Here is a 20312-nt window from a genome sequence, read left to right as displayed (position 1 = left end):
TCCATTTTGTTAGGCATCAGTTTGCAGTCCCCATTCCTTGGGATTTGCTGGTTGGATCTTTTTCCTCAGTCCAGGGATCCCTGGGAATTGGTGGTGGTGCATACCAGGCCTTCTTTTGGCCAGGACATAGTAACATCTCTTTGTTACTGCTGATATATTAAGGCGCAGTTCTTTTGTGTGTTCTTTTGGGTTGACAAAGGCTAGCTAAGGAACTGAGATCCTTTATCACCAAAGAGTTGAGAATGCCAGCTTCTGGCACACCTGCTTATTTTATATTTGAGAATTATGGTCCTGGAGGCTGTAGATATTTAGAAAGATGGCAAAATTATACTAATACTGATCTAGAATTACAATGGTCATTGTGGGGAATGTTCCAGTTAGACAAGATTGTACATTTGAGGAAAACACTGGAGAGCAAGGGTTCCCAAATTGGACAGGGAGAATGAGATGCCTGCTTTAATTGGTATGTAAAAGTTTACAGAAGGTTTCAAGATTCCAACATAGCTTCGTTTAGAGCTATGTTGGAACAGAAAGCTAATGAAAAATTAAAGAGACAAAAGGTACCTGAAACAAAAGACCATAGGACGGATGTGACTGCAGATTTAACTCCTACTGTCCCCCCCTTTCCTTTTTCACCTGAGTACTCTTGTTTTACTCATTTTCTGTCTGAAATACTTTTCTATTCCCAAGAGAATATTTAACAATTGCCATTTAAAGTCAAACTAGCTGAGGTTGCAGGTGAGCCCCCTCAGGTGTCCTTTACCCCTTGGTCAAAGACTGAACTGAGAGCTATAGTCAAAGAATTCTCTAAACCTAGGGAGGAACTCCCAACATTTTTTGAAGAATTTAGAGTCACTGTCACGGCCTATGTCCCCAAACTGCTAGATCTTTATCCGCTTGTACACATGTTGGTAGGACTGGGGGAAGCCCCAGAATGGACGCGGGAAGCAAAATGACATAATCCCTAGGATGATATTCAAGATCCTCAACCTAAAAAGGCTTGCAGAATAACAACTAACCTTTTATAAGCTCTTCCTAAAATCTTCCCTGCTCACACTTTGTCTATTATTAATTGGCCTAATAATGATTGGCCTATTATTCACTCATACAAACAAAAGAGGGGTGAATCTGTGGAAGACTTTAGAGCCAGTTTGTAGGCTCTCTTTTTACAGCATTTGGGGTTGCAAGCAATAAAAAGGCCACTCAGCCTACTTTAACTGCCCTCTTTGTAAATGGATTATCTTCTGAGATTAGTGGATTGATAAAAGGGCAGAAAATAGGCTGGGAGGCTGTAGGCCTGACTGAACTCCTGACTATAGCTGAGCATTTTGAAAGGACCTTGGAGCAAGATCACAAACAGAAATCCACCAAGCTCATAGCCTTACAGTTACAACAGCTCTAAGGCAAGAGACACAAAATAACACCTAGGCCTCCCCCATTACAACCTCCTAGGGGTCCATGATCAATTCGATGACCCAAAGTTGATGTTTCATTTGTAATCAGTGAGGACACTGGACAAAAAGGTGTCCTCAAAGGTCCTATGCAAACTCTTCACAAATGCTCTCGTATCTGTCTTAAAGGGAGGGCCCCCCCATGACCCTCTCCCCTAGTTGGCAGAACTCCAGAGGTTCTCTGGTAAACTATTACCAGCAATTACCTGAAACAGCCCAGAGGAAAATAGAATGAAAACTGATGAAAAACTGCCAAATTTCAGTTGATACTGGAGCTATGCTTTCTACTTTAAACCCCACTCTCATATTTTACTTTGAAATCTACATTAAACCCTAACCCTAACTGTAAACATAATTACCTAACCCTTTAACACCCTATCCCTAGCCCTAACCAGAGCTGTGCTTTCTACTCTAAAGCCCACCCTCAAAGAACAATAGGTCCCTCTGAGTCAAGAGGATGTTTCCATAGTGGGAGTACCTAATAAAGTTCAGAGAGAATTTTTATCTCAACCAAGATTCCTTTTTGCTATGCAATATAGCCCCAGTTAATCTATTCGGTAGAGATCTCTTTTCTAACTTAAAAGGGCCAGTACATTTTGCCTCCAGTGGCGATCTCACCTTAAACTTTCCTGATCAACCTGAACCTGATTATTTATGTTCCTTACAATCTGTCCTGGACATAAAAGAGGAAGTTCAGCAAAAGTTCTCTAATTTGGTGGAGATGCCTGCAAATTTGGGGGCTACTTCTGACAGTGTTAACATCAGAAGAATAAAAAAATGCAAACCTATACAGATTCAGATAGATGTAGCTAAACCTCTCCCTAGGTTTCCTCAACAACTATTAAAGCCTGCGGTCATACAAGGTCTCACACCTATTGTAGAAAACTTAATTTCCCAGGAGGTAGTCATTCCTGTACTCGTCCCTGCAGCATGCCAATCTTGCCTGGTTGGAAACCTGGCAGGATGGCGATTTGTCCAGGACTTGGGAGCCATTAATAAAAAGTTATTCCCTGTTTTCCTGTTGTTCCAAACCTAGCCACCCTTCTGTCACAAGTTTCAACTGACTTGGAATGGTGTACTGTTGGAGACCTTTGTTCACCTTTCTTCAGCATCCCGGAGACCCAACAGCCGATATCTATCTGCCTTTACTTGGAACAATCAACAATATACCTGCACTTTTATGCCTCAAGGGTTCACTGGGACCCCTTCTTTTTTCTCCCAAGTACCTCACCAAGATTTAAGTACCCTCTAGTTCCCTGAGAAATCAACCTTTTTACCATATGGAGATAACCTCCTGCTGTACTCAGCTACTGTAAAGATTCCATAAGGCATGCATAAAAGATTCCATTGATTTGCTGCAACAGTTAGCTGAGAAAGAACACAAAGGAAAATTTACAATTATCTCTAGACACTGTTCATTACCTAGGACATAATCTAAGCACTGAAGGAATTCAGCTATCTGCAGAGAGAATTAGGCTGATACAGGAACTTCCTAGACTCACAACTAAGTGCTAGCATTGTGGATTTCTAGGTTTAGCTGGTTATTGCAAGCTCTGGGTTCCAAATTTTTCTCTGTTACCTCTTCCACTCTATGAACTTATTAAAGATTTAGTCCCTGAATCCTTTGCTTGAGAAGATAAACATAAGCAGGCTTTTATAAGGCTAAAACAAGCACTGCAAGAGCTGCCTGCCTTAGGGTTACCCAAATGATCAGGTTCAGGTTGATCCGGAAACTTTAAGGTGAGATCTCCACTGGAGGCAAAATATATTAGCCCTTTTAAGTTAGCAAAGAGATCTCTACCTAATAGATTAACTTTAGGTTATTCAAAATCTTTTACTTGATTTGTGCATGAATGGCATAATCAGGCCCCGCGGAACTATGTGAGCATGGTAGTAAACATAGGCCTTTTGCCTATTATAGCATGCAACTTGAGTCAGTTGCTTATGCCTATCTCAGTTGTCTTAAGGTTATAGCCACAACTGCAAATTTAGTGGAAGCCTTGGCAGATTTGACTCTAGAAAATGAAGTTTATTTGCAAACTCCACACATTGTCCACAGTCTTCTTAACTCTGAATTGACAACATTTCACTGCAAGTGTCACTAGATTCACTTCCTGTGAAATCCTGCTTTCACCACCTAATCCTTATCTTAAACTTTACAACGTTCTCAATCCTGCTACACTACTACCTCTGTCTCACAAAGGTGAGGACCATGACTGCAAGGTAACAGTGTCCCATGGGAATTCCCTGGTAGGCCATTGCTTAGGACTCCGAGCTTCCACTGCAGGGAGCGCGGGTTCGATCTCTGGTCGAGGAACTAAGATCCCACAAGCCACGTGGTGCAGCCCAAAACAAAAACAAACACAAAACACAAAAACAAAACAAACAAACAGAAAACAATGTCCCATTTTGTGACACCGTGTCCTGAGTAAAGATGTTACCAAGTCCAAGCTTGCTGTGCTTGCCGCACAACAGGCCAATAAATCAGAGATTAGGTGTTGAGGCAAGGAATATGACTTCATTCGGAAAGCCAGCAGACCGAGAAGATGGCGGACTAAAGTCTCAAAATAACCATCTTATCGGGGTTTGGATGCCAGTTTGTTTTATAGCACAGAGATGGGGAGGAGATGTGGAGGTAAAGTAAAAGGGCCATAAGTTTTGCGAATATCCCCTGGAATGGCCAGCCTCAGGGAGGGGATGTGTTAATTTCTTCTTAATTGCAGCCATCCACAGGTGGACAGAGTCCGTGTGTTTCCCTGAACAAAGGCACTTTGGTTTAACATTCAGGCAGAGGAACAGGGTTCCCCGGGGCAGGCCATTATGTACAGACAGTGTCCTTTTAGTGAACAAAAGCAGCGGAAGGCAAAGGTTAAAGTCAAAGAAACAGATCCAACGTGTAGTCAGATTTGGCTCCTCCCTTTTACAATTCCCTACTGTCAATGTCCATTCCACAGTCTTGTGGAAAAAGGGGTGACGGCCCTTCTAATTGCTTCGTCAGATGGAACTTTCCGGGAGTGTCCACCATCGGTGCCAGTGTTCCAAACGTTTTTTTTTTTTTTTTTTTTTGTTCCTTTCTGGAAAGTGTCTCCTTTACACCTGTAGCCTTAAAAAAATATTCTCAGCCTAAAAGTTGAGAGTTATGATCTATTTGACGGGAATTTTGAGAGCTCCAAGCCTGGGAAGCAGCATCTCAAGTTAAGGAATTTGGCAGTTTTCTATGTATGGGAAGATGCAAGAGTCTGGGCTCACTGAAATCATTCATTTGATATGTACCTCAGCTACCCGGGGCTGTATCCTATGTTCTCATATCCTGAGTTTCGTCAGGGCTCACCGGCTCACGTTGGAGGGCTGCAATCGCTAATGACTGATGTGTCAGGCAATATTCCATTTCTCAGATCCTCTCCTCTTTGTCAGGATTTTGACCAATATTTGGGAGACATTTCAGGATCAAATTTTGTCCCACGGTGCTGGGAGGCTTATCCCAGGTCAGGGGAGAATTCTTGATATGCCACTCCAGGTGCTAGTTTTTGGACTAGGCCCTATTGATAATTAAAGATCCTCTGGATCTTCTATCTAATTATGACCCAGGAGACATTTTCCCTTGTTGCTTCCTCCCATACCTAGAATCACACTATTACAATTGTTTTATGTTATAAATGTGATCTATTTCCTCAAGATGTTTAGCCATAGAAGTATTGTTGGAGGCCTGGTTACATACTGGGTACTGTAAGAGACACCAATCTTATAAAATAGACAGGATATAAGTAATGCAGCTAGTAACGTTAACAAAGACACAGTGCAGCAGGGAGACACAAAGAGCAAACAATCTGGAAACAAAGAACAATGATCAGTATAACTACTTGTAATCCAATTGCAATAGCGAGCGACCAGAGGTACCATAACTGAGTTAGTGAGCCATCCGCTGTTTCAGTGTACCAGCAGTGCATACTTAGACATGCACGGCTTAATCTTTGAGACAAGCATACGCTACTGGCAGGATCAACCAGGTAGAGAGAAAAAGATAAATGTTTCAATTCTGCTTACAAGGGTATAATTTAACAAATTACTGTTAAGTCATAATTAGTTTAAGGGGAGAGTTTTGCTTACACCTGGAAAACACAGATTTAAAACAGTCATTTTTCAGATAGAAACCATAAAAATTATAACCATAGTCACCAGTTTACCCAGTCATGTGCAACTAATCGTTTTTGTTAACAGCTTTATGAAGCCATCAGGTTTCCCATTAGAATTCTTCAAGATCTTACCCAGTTCACCTTTATGGTCTGAAACCCAGAAACTTGTATTTATCCAAAGGTCCCTTCTATAAATCTTCTTGAAGAGGGAGCATTTTTGCAAAGGCATCAGAGTGAAACCATAACTGTGTACAATGACGAAAGACTTAAGGCGGCACTTTTTTTTGGGGGGGGGGGTGTAATTCAGATTTTATTGCTTATTATGTCATTCCATACAACTTTAGGTAAACACGTTGAGAAAATATACTGGGAGTATTAAACAGATGATGGCAATATTGATGAAAATGTTCAAGTGTTTTACATAAGGTAGTTAAGAGGCACCGCTGCCACCATCACCACCCCCCCCCCGAAATTTGTACATTTCGTATAAAAAGAGTAAAAATAGTTCATTGGCATTTAACTACCATTATTCTTTGTAATCTATGAACCACGATATGCCTGAATAATTTCAGAATCTTCAGAGCAAAACAAAGCATTTTCTTCCACTAGCAGACATAGCAGTTTCAGTTTCTTTAAAAAACAAGCAAACAAATCAGCACAACAAAAACTATACACACAACCCCAAAACAAAAAAGTTGGCATATTCCAGTGGTCCGGAATTTTGACGTTTCTATCGCATTAATTCAAGAAATAAAATGTGATTCAACATTTAAAAATGAGACAAGCTTCTTCACCATAGTTATACTTACTTTATAATTGAAACGATTTAACTGAAGCCAATGTTAACCCAGCAAAAACCATGGCTATAACTCAAACTGCTCTTTTGATAAAGAAACTTCTTTAAAAGTTAACTATTCTTTAAAAACTCAGACCCGAGCTGCACAGGTGTAATTGAGGAACCAACAACTGACTCTTCCAGAAACCACAGCAGCAGTTCTAAGTGTTTTTGAAGCTGGGGAGTATATACAGAATCACTGTAAATGGCACATACACATCAGTAACTTCCTGCTAAAACAGCATTTGAAAGACTTCTATGTCTATTTTTACAAAGATGAGTGGGCTGAGACATACATTTGGCTACTTGAAAAGAAACAAAGAGAAGGCACGTTTAAATCTGATTACGATGCAATTGACAAAGTAACGTGGTTACTGCGGTGACATGCAACACTTTCCGATAATAAAGAGAATTCTGACTGGTAACATTTTACCAGGACATACCAAATTTTAGGAACTCCATATAATCTGTGGAATACCTGTATCATTTGGCATACAATGTAACCTAAGAAGATTTATTGCTTATTTGACAACACTTCCCGTGTAATTCAACATACCAAGTCAACCGAATTAGTTAATATCTCTCTTTGGGATGTTTCAGGGGCCCTTTGAAGCACCCCAAAGTTAGCTAGAGGTCAAAGGAACTTCATTATAATTTGATTTGGGAAGTTTTGTCCGAAAAATAAGAAAACGGTTTCAAACAGTCAGATAGGATCACATGTCACTGTGAAACAATAGTTATTCAGTTAGCCAAAGTAACAATAAAAGATTTCAAAGGCAAGTACAGAACAGATCTCTTAAAAGGTAGAAAAACTTAAAATCTGGCATCAAAGGCAGTCCAAAATCTTAAGAAACCTTGTCTTCTTAACAGAGAGAAAAGCGAAATTCAAGTTTTGCACCAGCTTACTTTTAAAATTTATTGACTCAATTAAACTTATTTTAAACTTAGTCAATCCTGACCACGTACAGAACTCTTTTTTTCAGGGTCCACTTTCCATAAACCTTCTGTCACTTATTTTAGCACAATTCTGACTTTCAAGTGGTCAGATATCTGGAGAGACTAATTTTAGATAGACCTTCCTAAAAGATAAGTATTTTAAAAAGTTCACCCAAAGCTCTTATTTCATTTGCATTTTCTTTCCTTAAAAGTTTCTTCACATCAGGTTATTTCCTTGCTGACAAATTTGCAATAGATATAACAAGATTTTATTTAGCTTATATTAAACCTAGGCACAATAAAGGTATTATACTTAATGTTGATGACTGTAACAGCATGTCTATATTAATTAGATCAACAAACGAACATTAGTACCAGGTCTTAATTAATACTGACTATTTCCCAGTTCACATGAACCTGAAGCTCATTTAGCTCAATTTCTCTTGTATTTAGAATAGTTTGGTTTGTAAGTGCTCACTTTTCTTTAAGCCAATTAAATAGAGCTCATCCACAAATCAACCTCAGCAATGTTATCCAAAGACAAAGACACATACAAGGACACAAACATACAGAGACGTCATAGTTGTCATTTCCAAATTTCAGCAGGGAGTCAGGTACAGCCACGTGAAACCCATCAGTTTACAAAAAGAGGTTGGATTCAAATTAGGTTTCTGACAGATGGAAAAAATCAAACTCACTTGTCTAGATGGCTGAATTTTTACAGAAAAGACACTTAGGTTTTTTATTTACCCTTGATAAGTCAAGTTCTAAATTACTTTACCCTCTTTTAAAAAGATGCATTTTAAAAAGATGGCAGAGATGAGGGTTCCGGAGAAGACCAGAAAGGACGTTTGCATCTCAAAGATACAGGCAAGTTTTTCCTAGGATGACTTTGTTTCCCCTTTGTTTAATATTTACAAGCCTCTTAAGATAAACAGGGAGGGTTTGGGGAGTGGTATCTATTGGAGAGTCAATCAACTCGTTCCCCACTGTCAAAGTTCCCTGGGGCTCCTGTGGGGAAATTAGAATCGGACGCCTCAAGTCCAAGGGCGTCGCCAGGCCTCTTATAGGTTGTCAGCACAAGGGAAATTGCCCTGCTGTGGAAGTGGCTCCCAGTCCAAATTGGGTGGCCTGTGGAGTCTTAGATGGTGATACTAAATCAGGCTCCTGTGCTCTGGGGGTTAACACAGAAACTTCTATTTGATCCCGGTGGGTAGGGGAAACAGGAGGTGGTGAATATGATGGCGGCATGGGGGGAGTGTGGGCAGTTGGAACAACTGCCGGTGCAGCTTGCTGTTTTGCAAAACACTTGTAACTGCGAGATCCTATAAAAGTTGAGTGAGCCATTCAGGGGCTACCACCCTTCTGATCCTATATTTTGGGTCCACACCCTATCACAATAGTATATCATGTGTTTCTTAGTCATAGGCTCAGGGCTATGTTTCACCCATTTATCTAATATAGGCCCCAAAGGGCTCTCCTTCAGGGTAGATGGAGTATTTCCCATTGTGTACACCAAAACGCAAAAGACGCAAGCAAACTCTGGCATCAGTGCACACCAAACCAAGAGCCAAACCAACGAACCAGTTCCCAAATCGGTTCTGAGGGGGTGTAGTGGTGTAGGGAGCAGCCGTCTGGTCCAGAAGCCCACAGGCAGCTAGGAGGAGCTGTGTTAGTCCAAAGGGACACATAGTCCATTCTCAGCCCAGAAGAAGCAGCCAGGGGGAACCAGTGGGAGGGCTTGACTAATTGACCTTTGTGCCTGCTATAAAGCTTATTGTTTAGCTCTTCGCCAGTAAAATATGGAGGGTTTGTACGTGGCTGCATAAATGGGTCTACGAATGATGGACAAGTGTGGTATTTGTTGCCTCCGGAGTGTGAAGAGACCTAAGTAAGACGAGTTGGGCTTGCTATAGTGTGTTGGGGGTCTGAATAGTTAACAGCTGAGGTTTAGCTGCAAGAGGAATTTCCTGGCTTTTAGAGGATCAGTTAATGCCCAGAAATGTAATAGTTGTGGAGAGCCCTTGAATTTTCTGTGGGGCAGTAGCCCACCTGGATGTTATAGATGGGTCACCAACCATGTTAGGGCCTCGTGCACCAATCTCCTGAGGGGCTCTGGATTAGAACATCAGTATAGTGCCAGACGGTGCAAGGGGACACCAGGTCTTGCCAGCAAAGACCGTGGGAAATAGCTGGGCTGTTAAGATAGCCAGTAGGCAGACAGGTTAAAACATACTGGGTGCCTTCTGCAGTAAAAGTAGACTGCAGCTGGGACTCCTCAATAACTGGTACTGAATAGAACATAATAGCTAGATTGTCACAGCAAAGTAATTCCCTGGAGCCCTTTGGATATCCTTAATTAACTGGACAGTGTTGGAAATGGGAGCCTTACTAGTGGGGATCAGCATTGATATTTCAGTAGTTGCTTATAAGGCGCCACTCATTAATAGCAGGCTTTAATAGCAGCCAAATGGGGGAATTGAAAAGGAGAAATGGTGTGTTTAATGACTTCTTCTTGTCATAAATTTTGAATTTTGGGCTGCAATCCCACAGCCCCCTGTCATACATGTTATTGGGGGATATTTGCTGTCTTAGGTGGCAGTCTTATGGGCTCCCAATATTCAGCTTCCACCAGGAAGACCAGGGATTTGGGTTTGTTCCAAATGGCGTTGCGGTACATCAAGGCATCCATAGCTGTAACGGGAAAGGGTAGGGCCAAAGGGGCTACCACCACTACAAGATTTTTAATAAAGATTGTTTCAGTAGTGACATTCAATGGAAGCTGAATGCTTTCTACTCCCCTGACTATTATGCGTTGTAATCTAACGTGTGGCCCTTGCTTATAATTGAAGGGTTTCCCAGGAAGCACTGTAATTTGAGCTCCAGTTGTCAATGAGAGCCATAAGAAAAGTTGTTTATGTGTGTCCCAAGGATAATTAGAGAAGTATATGGGCAGTTGTCCCAGAGGAGGGCCACGCTCCAGGGATCTGCCAGGTCCCTAAGGCAGAGGCTTTGGCAGAGGTCAGGGTACAGGATTCGGAGAGGTGACAGCTGCCCATCACTCCAGTCGGCTGAAGAGTCTGTAACGCCTGAGCAAAAATTTCTACCTTGTGCTTGGGCTGTCCCAAGGTTACGTCATTAGGGACCCCGATCTCCAGAACTGCCAATACAGGGAGGTCTGTTAGTCATCCCATGAAGGATGGAGCTGTGTGAAGCACCACCCCTTGGTGGAGACCAGTAAGGGCCCCAGAAGCCCCTATATCCCTTAAGGGTCCTCTGTTGGGTTCCTGGCTGATGGGGCAGCGGGGCCCATGTGCCTTTAGTGGCAAGTGAGATTTGGGGCTTCAGAAAAATTATCTTTCTCATATCTAGCTACAACATGGATGCAGTCCAATGCCTGTTGTACTGTATCTGACGTTTCTTTGAATTGTAACGGCATGGCTTTATAATTAGGGGGAACACAGTTCTCCCCCTTCCCTTGGAGAAATTTTTTCTAGAAAAATTTACATTTCTATCATGGTATAGTTACATGTCTCTGTTTCTTGTTCTTGCTGGTCATCCGATGTTTTGGTGCAGTGGATGGTGACAGGGAATACCTGGAAGGGAGTTTTCCTCTTCCCTGACTCATATGCTGCCACTTCCCGTTTAGGGTGTCCCAGTCAGCCTCGGTGGGGTCAAGGGATGATTTGCAACAGCAGCAAGAATTGCAGCAACATAGGAGGCACTTACCTCAGCGGCATTTGCCCGCTCGGGGTGCCATGATGCCCCTGGTAGAGCTGCCTCTGTCATGGGTTAGGGCTGTGTGGGGAACTCATGGATGTATGTTGGGGGTATAGGACGGTTTGGGGTAATAGTAAAGCTGTGTAGAGACTGTGTATGTGTGATCTGGGGAGAGATGAGGGGCCTGAGTGCCTTTAGGAGTGTACGGTTGGTGTAGCATGGTGCGGCTGGGTGGTGGGGCTGGTTCTGGGTGTTTTGAGGCTGTGAGTGCAGGCATTTGAGAAGAGGTAGGGGTATGCATTTTAATGTTTTGTGTGTTGGATCTGTGTGTATTCAGAGCATAGGGGTTATACATATGCTCATCCTGTAGGGTAAGAGTTTAGGGAGTGTATTTTTGGTGTGGAGGAATTTGCAGAGACTGGGGTTGTCAGTGTAAATTGGGGTTGCTAGCTGTGTGTGTATAATCAGGGGATGTGACAGAGGCTGTTTATAGTATCTCAAGAGGGAGATGGGTGTATGTTTGTATTGGGGGTGTGAGTTCATCATGTGTTCTGGGGGGAGTATTTAGGAGAAGGTTGGAAACATTGTGTCTCTCTGATGGTATTTTGTGTTTGTCTCAGCTTCTGAGGCATTGTACATACGTGGATGTTCACAGCTGTGGGGGGACTGTATGTGTTATATTTGGATTTGGGGGGTTGTGTCTTATATTAAGAAGTATGTGAGGTTGGTTTGAATGTATTTGGCTATTGTTGAAGGGTTTGTGTGTTTGCATTGGGGGGTTATATGGGGTTGGGTGGATTTTTGTGGGATATGAGGATTTAGGTGTTTGATTATCGGGGGCCGTTGGGGGTGTGTTTTTGTATTCAAGACTGTGGCTGTGATTTTATTGGGGTTTGTAGTGCATGTATACTGGAGCAGGAGGGTTCTGGGCACACAGGCATCTGCTTATAGGTAGGGAGTTTGTGTGTTTGAGGATGTTTGGAGCTCTGTGGGGCTGTGTGATGGTGGCACAGGCGACTGTGGGCAGGTGGAGTGTGTGTTGGGCTGGAAGGGAAACTCGAGGGCATGTTGGTGACTGTGAGGCGCCCATGTGAACTCCCACGTGGACTGACCTTTGTTCCTTCTGACCTTCTATGGCTTGGACCCATCCTGATCTTCTGTGGCAGCTACTCCCCTGTAATGGTCAGCAATACTCTGCTCATTCTTAGCCAGATGAGTCAGGAAATGTCACTTCCTCTGGCAGCTGGATGTGTCTCTTGCAAGTGAGTGGTCCTGGAGTCCAGGGTGCAGGACTGGTGGACAGATGCAGAGTGAGGCTGATTCCCCCATGAGCCCTCTCCTCAGTGAGGTGGCCAGGAGGTCAGGGCTGTATCTCCAGAGGGTCAGACATGGCCAGTCCTCTCTAGAATGTGCTGGAGGGGCCAACTCATTGAACGGACCCTGCCAGGAGATAAACAGACCCCGAGGACAATTCCTAAGGGAGAAGTCTATACCTACCCATTTTCCACTTTCTGCTTTGGATGGCCTCTACCACAAGGTAAAAGCTAAGCCCCCTCACACGGCCCTTCTTGGCCTGGTCTTACTGACCGGCCAGTCTCTCCCCACATCCTGGCTCACTCTGGGCCCTCTGGTGATACCAGCATGAGGCCCCCCTGCATGTCAGTTCTCACCTCCTTCCCTTGGCCCATGCTGCCCTTGCTGTTTGTCCTGCTCTTCCTCCCCCAAGGCTGTGAGTCACCTTCTCCAGGTGGGAAGGATCCAATGAAAATGCAAATTTGGGTAATTACTGCATCATCTGAGTCTCTAGCACGTGCCAGGCACTATGACGCTTGCCAAATCCATAAAAACCCCACAAAGCGGGTGTGCTATTAGTTGTACTTTGCAGGTGATGAAGCTGAGGTTCAGAGGTGAGCAACCATGACCAAGTACCCTGTATGTACCAGAATATCAATCAGACTGGTCAACGTATCCAATAAAGCCAAACATTAGTCTGATCTGTACGCCTAGATGCCAGGCTGTAAAGGCGCAAAATATGTCCCAGCAAGAGAAGGAGCAGTGCCAAGTACCCCAGCAAAGAAGCAGAGTTCATATCCTGCTTTCTTAATCAAAATAACTGCAGATCAACCCACAGTTTCCTAGTCTGTTAATAGGAGGAAAATACCAATGTGCGTTGTCCTATAAAACTACCTTAAAATAATATGTATGATCCCGAGTGCTTTGGTAATGACCCCAAATCATCATCATGAAGTTGGGAACTTCTTAAAACACTGCAAGTCTTACACACTGGCATATAGAATCTGTAAAGTCAGTTCGTTGGGTAATGATGGTAGATAGAAGTGGCCCAGAAGGACAGAAGACAGAAAATAGAGCAGAAACTATTTGTCCAGATGTGACAATGGGTCATAGCCAAGGTTCAAGCATTACTAGGGAGGTGGTGAAAATAGTAATGGGCATAGAGTGTAATAAGTCAAGGATATCTAATGTAGTTTCCAATGAAAGTTTGTGAAAGACATATAACTAAAAAGATAATAGGCTGGGAGGTGAAATAGTACAAAACATTTGATATATTTTTTACAGGGATAAAAGAAGATAGAAATGAACATTAAAGAAGTAGGTCAAATAGAAAAACTGTAAGATGGTAATAACCTCACAATATGATGAGGCAACTTAGATTTATTTTGTTTAAATAAATTGGTAGCCTATATTTAGAGTAGTTTTAAGTTTAAAGAGAATTTGAGCAGAGTATAGAGTTCCCATACACCCCCTCACATCTATTCCCCAAACCAAAGTTTCCCCTATTATTAACGTCTTGCATTAGTGTGGGGCATTTTTTACAATTGATGAGCCAAAGTTCATACATTCCTATTAACTAATATCCATAGTTTACATTACAGTTTACTCTGTTGCATATCCTATGGGTTTTGACGAATGTATGACAAGCATTGACCATTACAGTATCATACAGAATAGTTTAAGTGCCCTACCTTTTCCAGGATGTCATATAGCTGAAATCATACAGTATGTATCCATTTCAGTTTGGCCTCTTTCATTTAGCAATATGTGTTTAGGGTTCCTCCATGTCTCTTCCATTTAGTACTCGTATAGCTCAAGCTGCCATAACATAATACTATAGGCTTGGTGACTTTAACAACTCACAGTTCTAGAGGCTTGGAAGTCTAAGATCACGGTGCTGGCCAATTCAGTGCCTGGTGAGGGCTCTCTTCCTGGCTTGCAGACAACTGTCTTTTCACTGTGTCCTCACATGGTGGAGAGAGACAGAAAAAACTCTCTGGTTTCCTCTTACAGGGGCACTCATAGAGCCTAATCCTCATGACATCATTTAATCTAATTACCTGCCAAAGGCCTCATCTCCAAATACCGTCACTTTGTTAGAGCTTGAATATATGAATTTTGGGGGGACAGAATTCAGTTGATAGCCTCATTCTTCTAACAGCATAAAATATGACGAATAAAGAAAGCTCATCATTAAATTATCTCTTTTCTAGCAATACATAGATATTTACTTGCTTGTTATAAACCATTTACATATTTTAAGGTAAATGAATTAAAGATTTAAAAAAGTCAGGTAGAACAAGATAAGAAATTGTAGGTACAATCATGTTGAAGCAAAAACACGTAAACCCCGCCGTTGCATGGTCTCAAAAATTCAGTTAGAGTTCTAAGGTCTGATTTAGGTTTCCACCTCTGGTTCATGCCATTTGCTCTACCACAACAATAGGGATGGGGTAGTATGCTAAAGTTAGGACATTAAAAAAACCATTAGAAAACAGATACCTCGCTAAACTGAATGTTTATTTGGTGTGAATTGAGGCTGTTTCTTCTTAACGATATGATTCATATTAAAACTTGTCAGGACACAGTAAATTAACTAAACGTAACTTGGGGAGAAGTTTTACTTTTTACGGAGATAAAATTAACCGTTTTAACTCGCACGATTCAATAGCATTTAGTACAGTCACCATGTTGTGCAACCCTTACTTCTATGTGGTTCAAAAATATTTTTATCGCTTTAAAGGGAAGACCTACCCATGCTTTCTTCTACCTAACCCCTGGACAGTCACCAATCTGCTTTCTGTCTCTATAGAGACATCTATTTGGATATTTCATATAAGTGTAAATTATACAGCATGTGACCATTTATGTCTGGCTTCTTTCACATAGCATAATTTTCAAGGTTCACCCATATTGTAGTATGTATCATTACCTCATTTCTTTCTTCTTCCCATCTTTAATGAGGTATAATAGAGAAATAAAAATATATATTTAAGATATACAACTTGATGTTTTGATATACATATACATTTTTGAAATAATTGCCACAATCAAGCCAATTCACATATCCATCACCTCATATAATTACCACTTTCTTTTTTCTTTCTTTATGGTGAGAACACTTCAGATCTACCCTCTTAGCAAATTACAAGTACACGATACAGCATTGTTAACTATATGCACATTGTTGTACACTAGATTTCCAGAAATTATTCACCTTGCATAACTGAAACTTTGTACCTCGTGATCAGTACCTGCCAATTTTCCCATCCCCTCATCTACTGTCAACCACTGTTCTGCACCCCACATCTATGACTATTTCAGATGCCACATAAAAGTAGCATCCTGAAGTGTTTGTAGCTGTCTTTCTGTATGTGGCTTATTTCACTTAGCATAATCTCTTTCAGGTTCATCCATGTTGTCACAAATAGCAGCATTTCCTTCATTTTAAAGGCTGAATAATATTCCATCGTATACAGGCATACCTTGGAGATACTGCAGGTTTGGTTCCAGACCACCAAAATAAAGCAAATATTGCAACAAAACAAGCCACATGAATTTTTTGGTTTACCCGTGCATATAAAACTTATGTGTATACTATATTATAGTGTGTTGATGTGCGATAGCATTGTGTCTAAAAAACCAATGTACTTACCTTAATTTTAAAGTAATGCTAATTGGGAAAATGGCACCAATGGACTTACTCAATGCAGGATTGCCACAAACCTTCAATCTGTAGACAACGTAGTATCTGCAAAGCACAATAAAACGAGATATGCCTGTTTATATACCACACTCTATTTATCCATTCATGAATCTACAGACACTTCAGTTGATCCAATATCTTGGCTACTGTGAAAAGTAAACATGGAAGTGCATATGTCTCTTCACGATACCGATTTCATTTCCTTTTGCTGTATACCCAGAAGTGGGATTGCTGAGTCATAAGGTAGTTGTATTTTTAATGTTTTGAGGAACTTCAATACTGTTTTCCTTAGTGGCTGTATCAATTTACATACCCAACAAAAATGCACGAGGGTTCCCTTTTCTCCACATCCTCATCAACACTTGTTATCTTTTGTCTTTTTGATAATCGCCATTGTAATAGGTGATATCTCATTGTGGTTTGACTTGCATTTCTCTGACAGTTAGTGATGTTGAGCACCTTTTCATACATCTGTTGGCCATTTATATGCCTCCTTTGGAGAAATGTCTATTCGAGTCCTTTGCCCATTTTTAAAAATAAATTAATTAAATTAATTTATTTATTTTTGGCTGCGTTGGGTCTTTGTTGCTGAGCGTGGGCTTTCTTTGGTTGATGCGAGTGGGGGCTACTCTGTTGTGGTGCACGGGCTTCTCATTGCAGTTGCTTCTCCCATTGCAGAGCACGATCTCTAGGTGTGCGGGCTTCAGGAGTTGTGGCGTGTGGACTTAGTTGCTCCACGGCATGTGGGATCTTCCCAGACCAGGGCTCAAACCCGTGTCCCCTGCATTGGCAGGCGGATTCTTAACCACTGCACCACCAGGGAAGTCCCCCATTGGGATTTTAATAGGGATTGCATTGAATCTGTGGATCACTTTGGGTAGTATGGATATTTTAATGATAGTAAATCCTCCAGTTCATGAACATGGGATGTCTTTCCATATTATCAGTGTCATCTTTAATTTTCCTCATCCATTTTTTATACTTTTCAATGTAGAGATCTTTCACCCCTTTGGCTAAATTTATTCCCAAGTATTTTATTCTTTGTAATGAAATTAAGAATGGGGTTGTTTTCTTAATTTCCTTTTTTGGGTACGTCATTCCTTTTGTATAATGACTTCTATATGCTGATTTTATATCCTGCAAGTTTACTAAACTCACTTATGAGTTCTAACAGTTTTTTGGTTTTTATTTATTTATTTATTTATTTATTTATTTATTTACTTACTTACTTTTGGGTGCGTTGGGTCTTTGTTTCTGTGCGAGGGCTTTCTCTAGTTGCGGCGAGCAGGGGCCACTCTTCATCACAGTGCGTGGGCCTCTCACTATCGTGGCCTCTTGTTGCGGAGCACAGGCTCCAGACGTGCAGGCTCAGTAGCTGTGGCTCACGGTCCCATTTGCTCCGTGGCATGTGTGATCTTCCCAGACCAGGGCTTGAACCCGTGTCCCCTGCATTGGCCACTGCGCCACCAGGGAAGCCCCTCTAACAGTTTTTATTGCTGTTGTTGTTGAATCTTTAGGATTTTCTACATGTATGATCGTGTGATCTGCAAACAGGTAATTTTACTTCTTCCTTTCTGATTTGGATGCATTTTATTTCTTTTTCTTGCCTAATTCCTCCGTCTTCCAGTGCTATGTTGAATAGAAGTGGTAAGTGTGGACATTCTTGCGTTCTTCCTGATATTAGAGGGACAGCTTTTAGTTTTTCACTGTTGAGTAAGATGTTTGCTGTGGTCTTTTCTTTTTCATATGCCTTTATTGTGTTGAGGTACATTCCTTCTACACCTAATTTGTTTAGAGTTTTTATCATGAAAGGATGTTGAATTTTGTCAAATCCTTTTCTGCCTCTATTGAGATGATCATATGATTTTTCCTTCATTTTGTTAATGTGGTGTATCACATTGGTTGATTTGTGTATGTTGAACCATCCTTGCATCCCAGGAATAAATCTGACTTTAGCATGGTGTATGATAAGTTAAATTTATTGTTAAAATTGGTTTGCTAATATTTTGTCGAGGATTTTTGCATCTATGTCTATCAAAGATATTAACTGTAATTTTCTTTTCTTGTAGTGCCTGTGTCTGGCTTTGGTATTGGGGTAATGCTAGCCTTGTAAAATTAGTTTGGAAGTGTTCCCTCCTATCCAGTTTTTTGGATGAGTTTGAAAAGGATTGGTAGTAATTCTTCCAATATTTAGCAAAATTCACCAGGGAAGCCATCTGGTCCTGGATTTTCTATTTTCCTTTTTTTAAAATTATTGATTCGATCTCCTTATTTGTTATTGGACTGTTCAGACTTTCTGTGTTATCTTGATTCAGTGTTGGTAGGTTGTATGTTTGTAGGAATTTATCCATTTCTTCTAGATTATCACATTTGTTGGCATAATTGATAATGGACCCTTATGATTCCTTTATTTCTGAGGCATCACTTGTATTGTCTCCTCTTTCATTTCTGATTTTATTGAGTTGTCTTTTGTATTTTTTTCTTAATTCGTGTAGTCAAGAGTCTTTCAAATTTATCTTTCCAAAAAACACCACTTAGTTTTGTTTCTATTTTCTATTGTTTTTCTATTCTCTATTTGATTTATTTCTGCTCTAATCTTTACTATTTCCTTCCTTCTGCCAAATTTGAGATTACTTTTTTCTTCTTTTTCTAGTTCCTTGAGGCATAAAGTGAGATTGTTTACTTGAGGTTTTACTTCTCCTTTAATGTATGCATTTATCACTACAAACTTCTCCTGTAGTACTGCTTTTGCTGCATCCCATAAATCTTGGTGTGTTGTGTTTCATTTTAGTTTGTGTCAAGATTCTTTTAAAATTCCCTTTTGATTTTCTCTTTGACCCAATGGTTGCTCAAGACTGTATTATTCAACATGATAAATATAATTAACATTGCTGTGTGTTATGCATGAAGGTTAAGAGAGTAAATCCTAAGAGTTCTCATCACAAGGAAAACATTTTTTTCTTTTTCTTTTATTTTGTGGCCATATGAGATGATGTTCACTAAACTTACTGTGGTAATCATTTCTTGATGTACTTAAGTCATATCTTTATGCTGCACACCTAAAACTTATGCAGGGCTCTATGGCAGTTACATCTCAATGAAAGTGGAACAGGGGAAAAGAGTATATTGTTTAGTTTCCACATATTGGTAAATTTTCTTGTTTTCTTTTCTTTATAAAAATTTTGTTTTTAATTTAATTTTTTGCTGTGTTGGGTCTTTGTCGCTGCATGCAGGCTTTCTCTAGTTGCAGTGAGCAGGGGCTACTCTTTGTTGTGGTGCACGGGCTTCTGATTGCAGTGGCTTTTCTTGTTGCAGAGAACAGGCTTTAAGGCACGCAGGCTTCAGTAGTTGCAGCACTCTGGTTCAGTAGTTGTGGCACGTGGGCCCTAGAGCGCAGGCTCAGTAGTTGTGGTGCATAGGCATAGTTGCTCTGCATAATGTGAGATCTTTGCTTACCAGGGAATTAACCCATGTCCCCTGCATTGGCAGGCAGATTCTTTAGCACTGTGCCACCAGGGACGTCCAGATATTCCTGTTTTGTTACTATTATGAGATTTCTAGTTTCATACCATTGTGATCAGAAAAGATACTTGAAATTATTTAAGACTTTTTAAATTTGTTAAGACTTGATTGTGGCCTAACATATTATCTATTCTGGAGAATGGTGTGTGTGTACTTGAAATGAACGTGTATGTGCTGCTGTTAGATGAAATGTTTTGTATATGTCTGTAAGGACCATATGGTCCATAGTGTTGTTCAAGTCATGTTTGTTGATTGATTTTCCATCTGGGTGTTCTATCCATTATTGTAACTGGGTTATTGAAGTCCCTTACTATTCGTGTACTGCAATCAAGTTCTCCATTTAATTTTGATATTTCCTTTAGAGCTTTATGTGCTCTGATGCTGGATGCATATATAATTGTTATATCCTCCTGTTGAGTTGACTCTTTTATTATCGTATAGAAACCTTCTTTGTCTATACAGACAATTTTTGACTTAATGTCTATTTTGTCTGTTATGCATATAGGAACTCTCACTTTGTTTTTGTTGCCATTTGCATGGAGTATCTTTTTCCATTCCTTCACTTTGAGCCTGTATGTGTCTTTTAATCTAAAATGAGTCTCTTGTAGACAACATAAGGTTGGATATTGTTTTTTTATCCATTCAGCCACTCTATGCCTTTTGATTGGGAAGATTAATCCATTTATATTAAACTAATTATCCATCAGTAAAGACTT

At 40.7% G+C, this 20312-nt stretch overlaps 2 long non-coding RNA genes across 21 annotated transcripts in view; both read left to right on the top strand.

Annotated features, from left to right (window-relative positions):
* LOC309664502 overlaps nucleotides 1-20312 on the top strand; it is a 63965-nt gene that overhangs the window by 5890 nt on the left and 37763 nt on the right. The gene's annotated exons all lie outside the window — the stretch shown is intronic.
* LOC309664562 lies at nucleotides 12207-19099 on the top strand. The gene is made up of 2 exons (XR_014265930.1): nucleotides 12207-12337; nucleotides 15776-19099. It is a non-coding gene; the product is annotated as an uncharacterized lncRNA (long non-coding RNA).

The sequence above is a fragment of the Balaenoptera physalus genome (assembly GCF_965194825.1).
Source record: "Balaenoptera physalus genome assembly, chromosome: 7".
NCBI lineage: Eukaryota > Metazoa > Chordata > Mammalia > Artiodactyla > Balaenopteridae > Balaenoptera > Balaenoptera physalus.
This window is presented reverse-complemented; position numbering and strand designations above follow the sequence as displayed.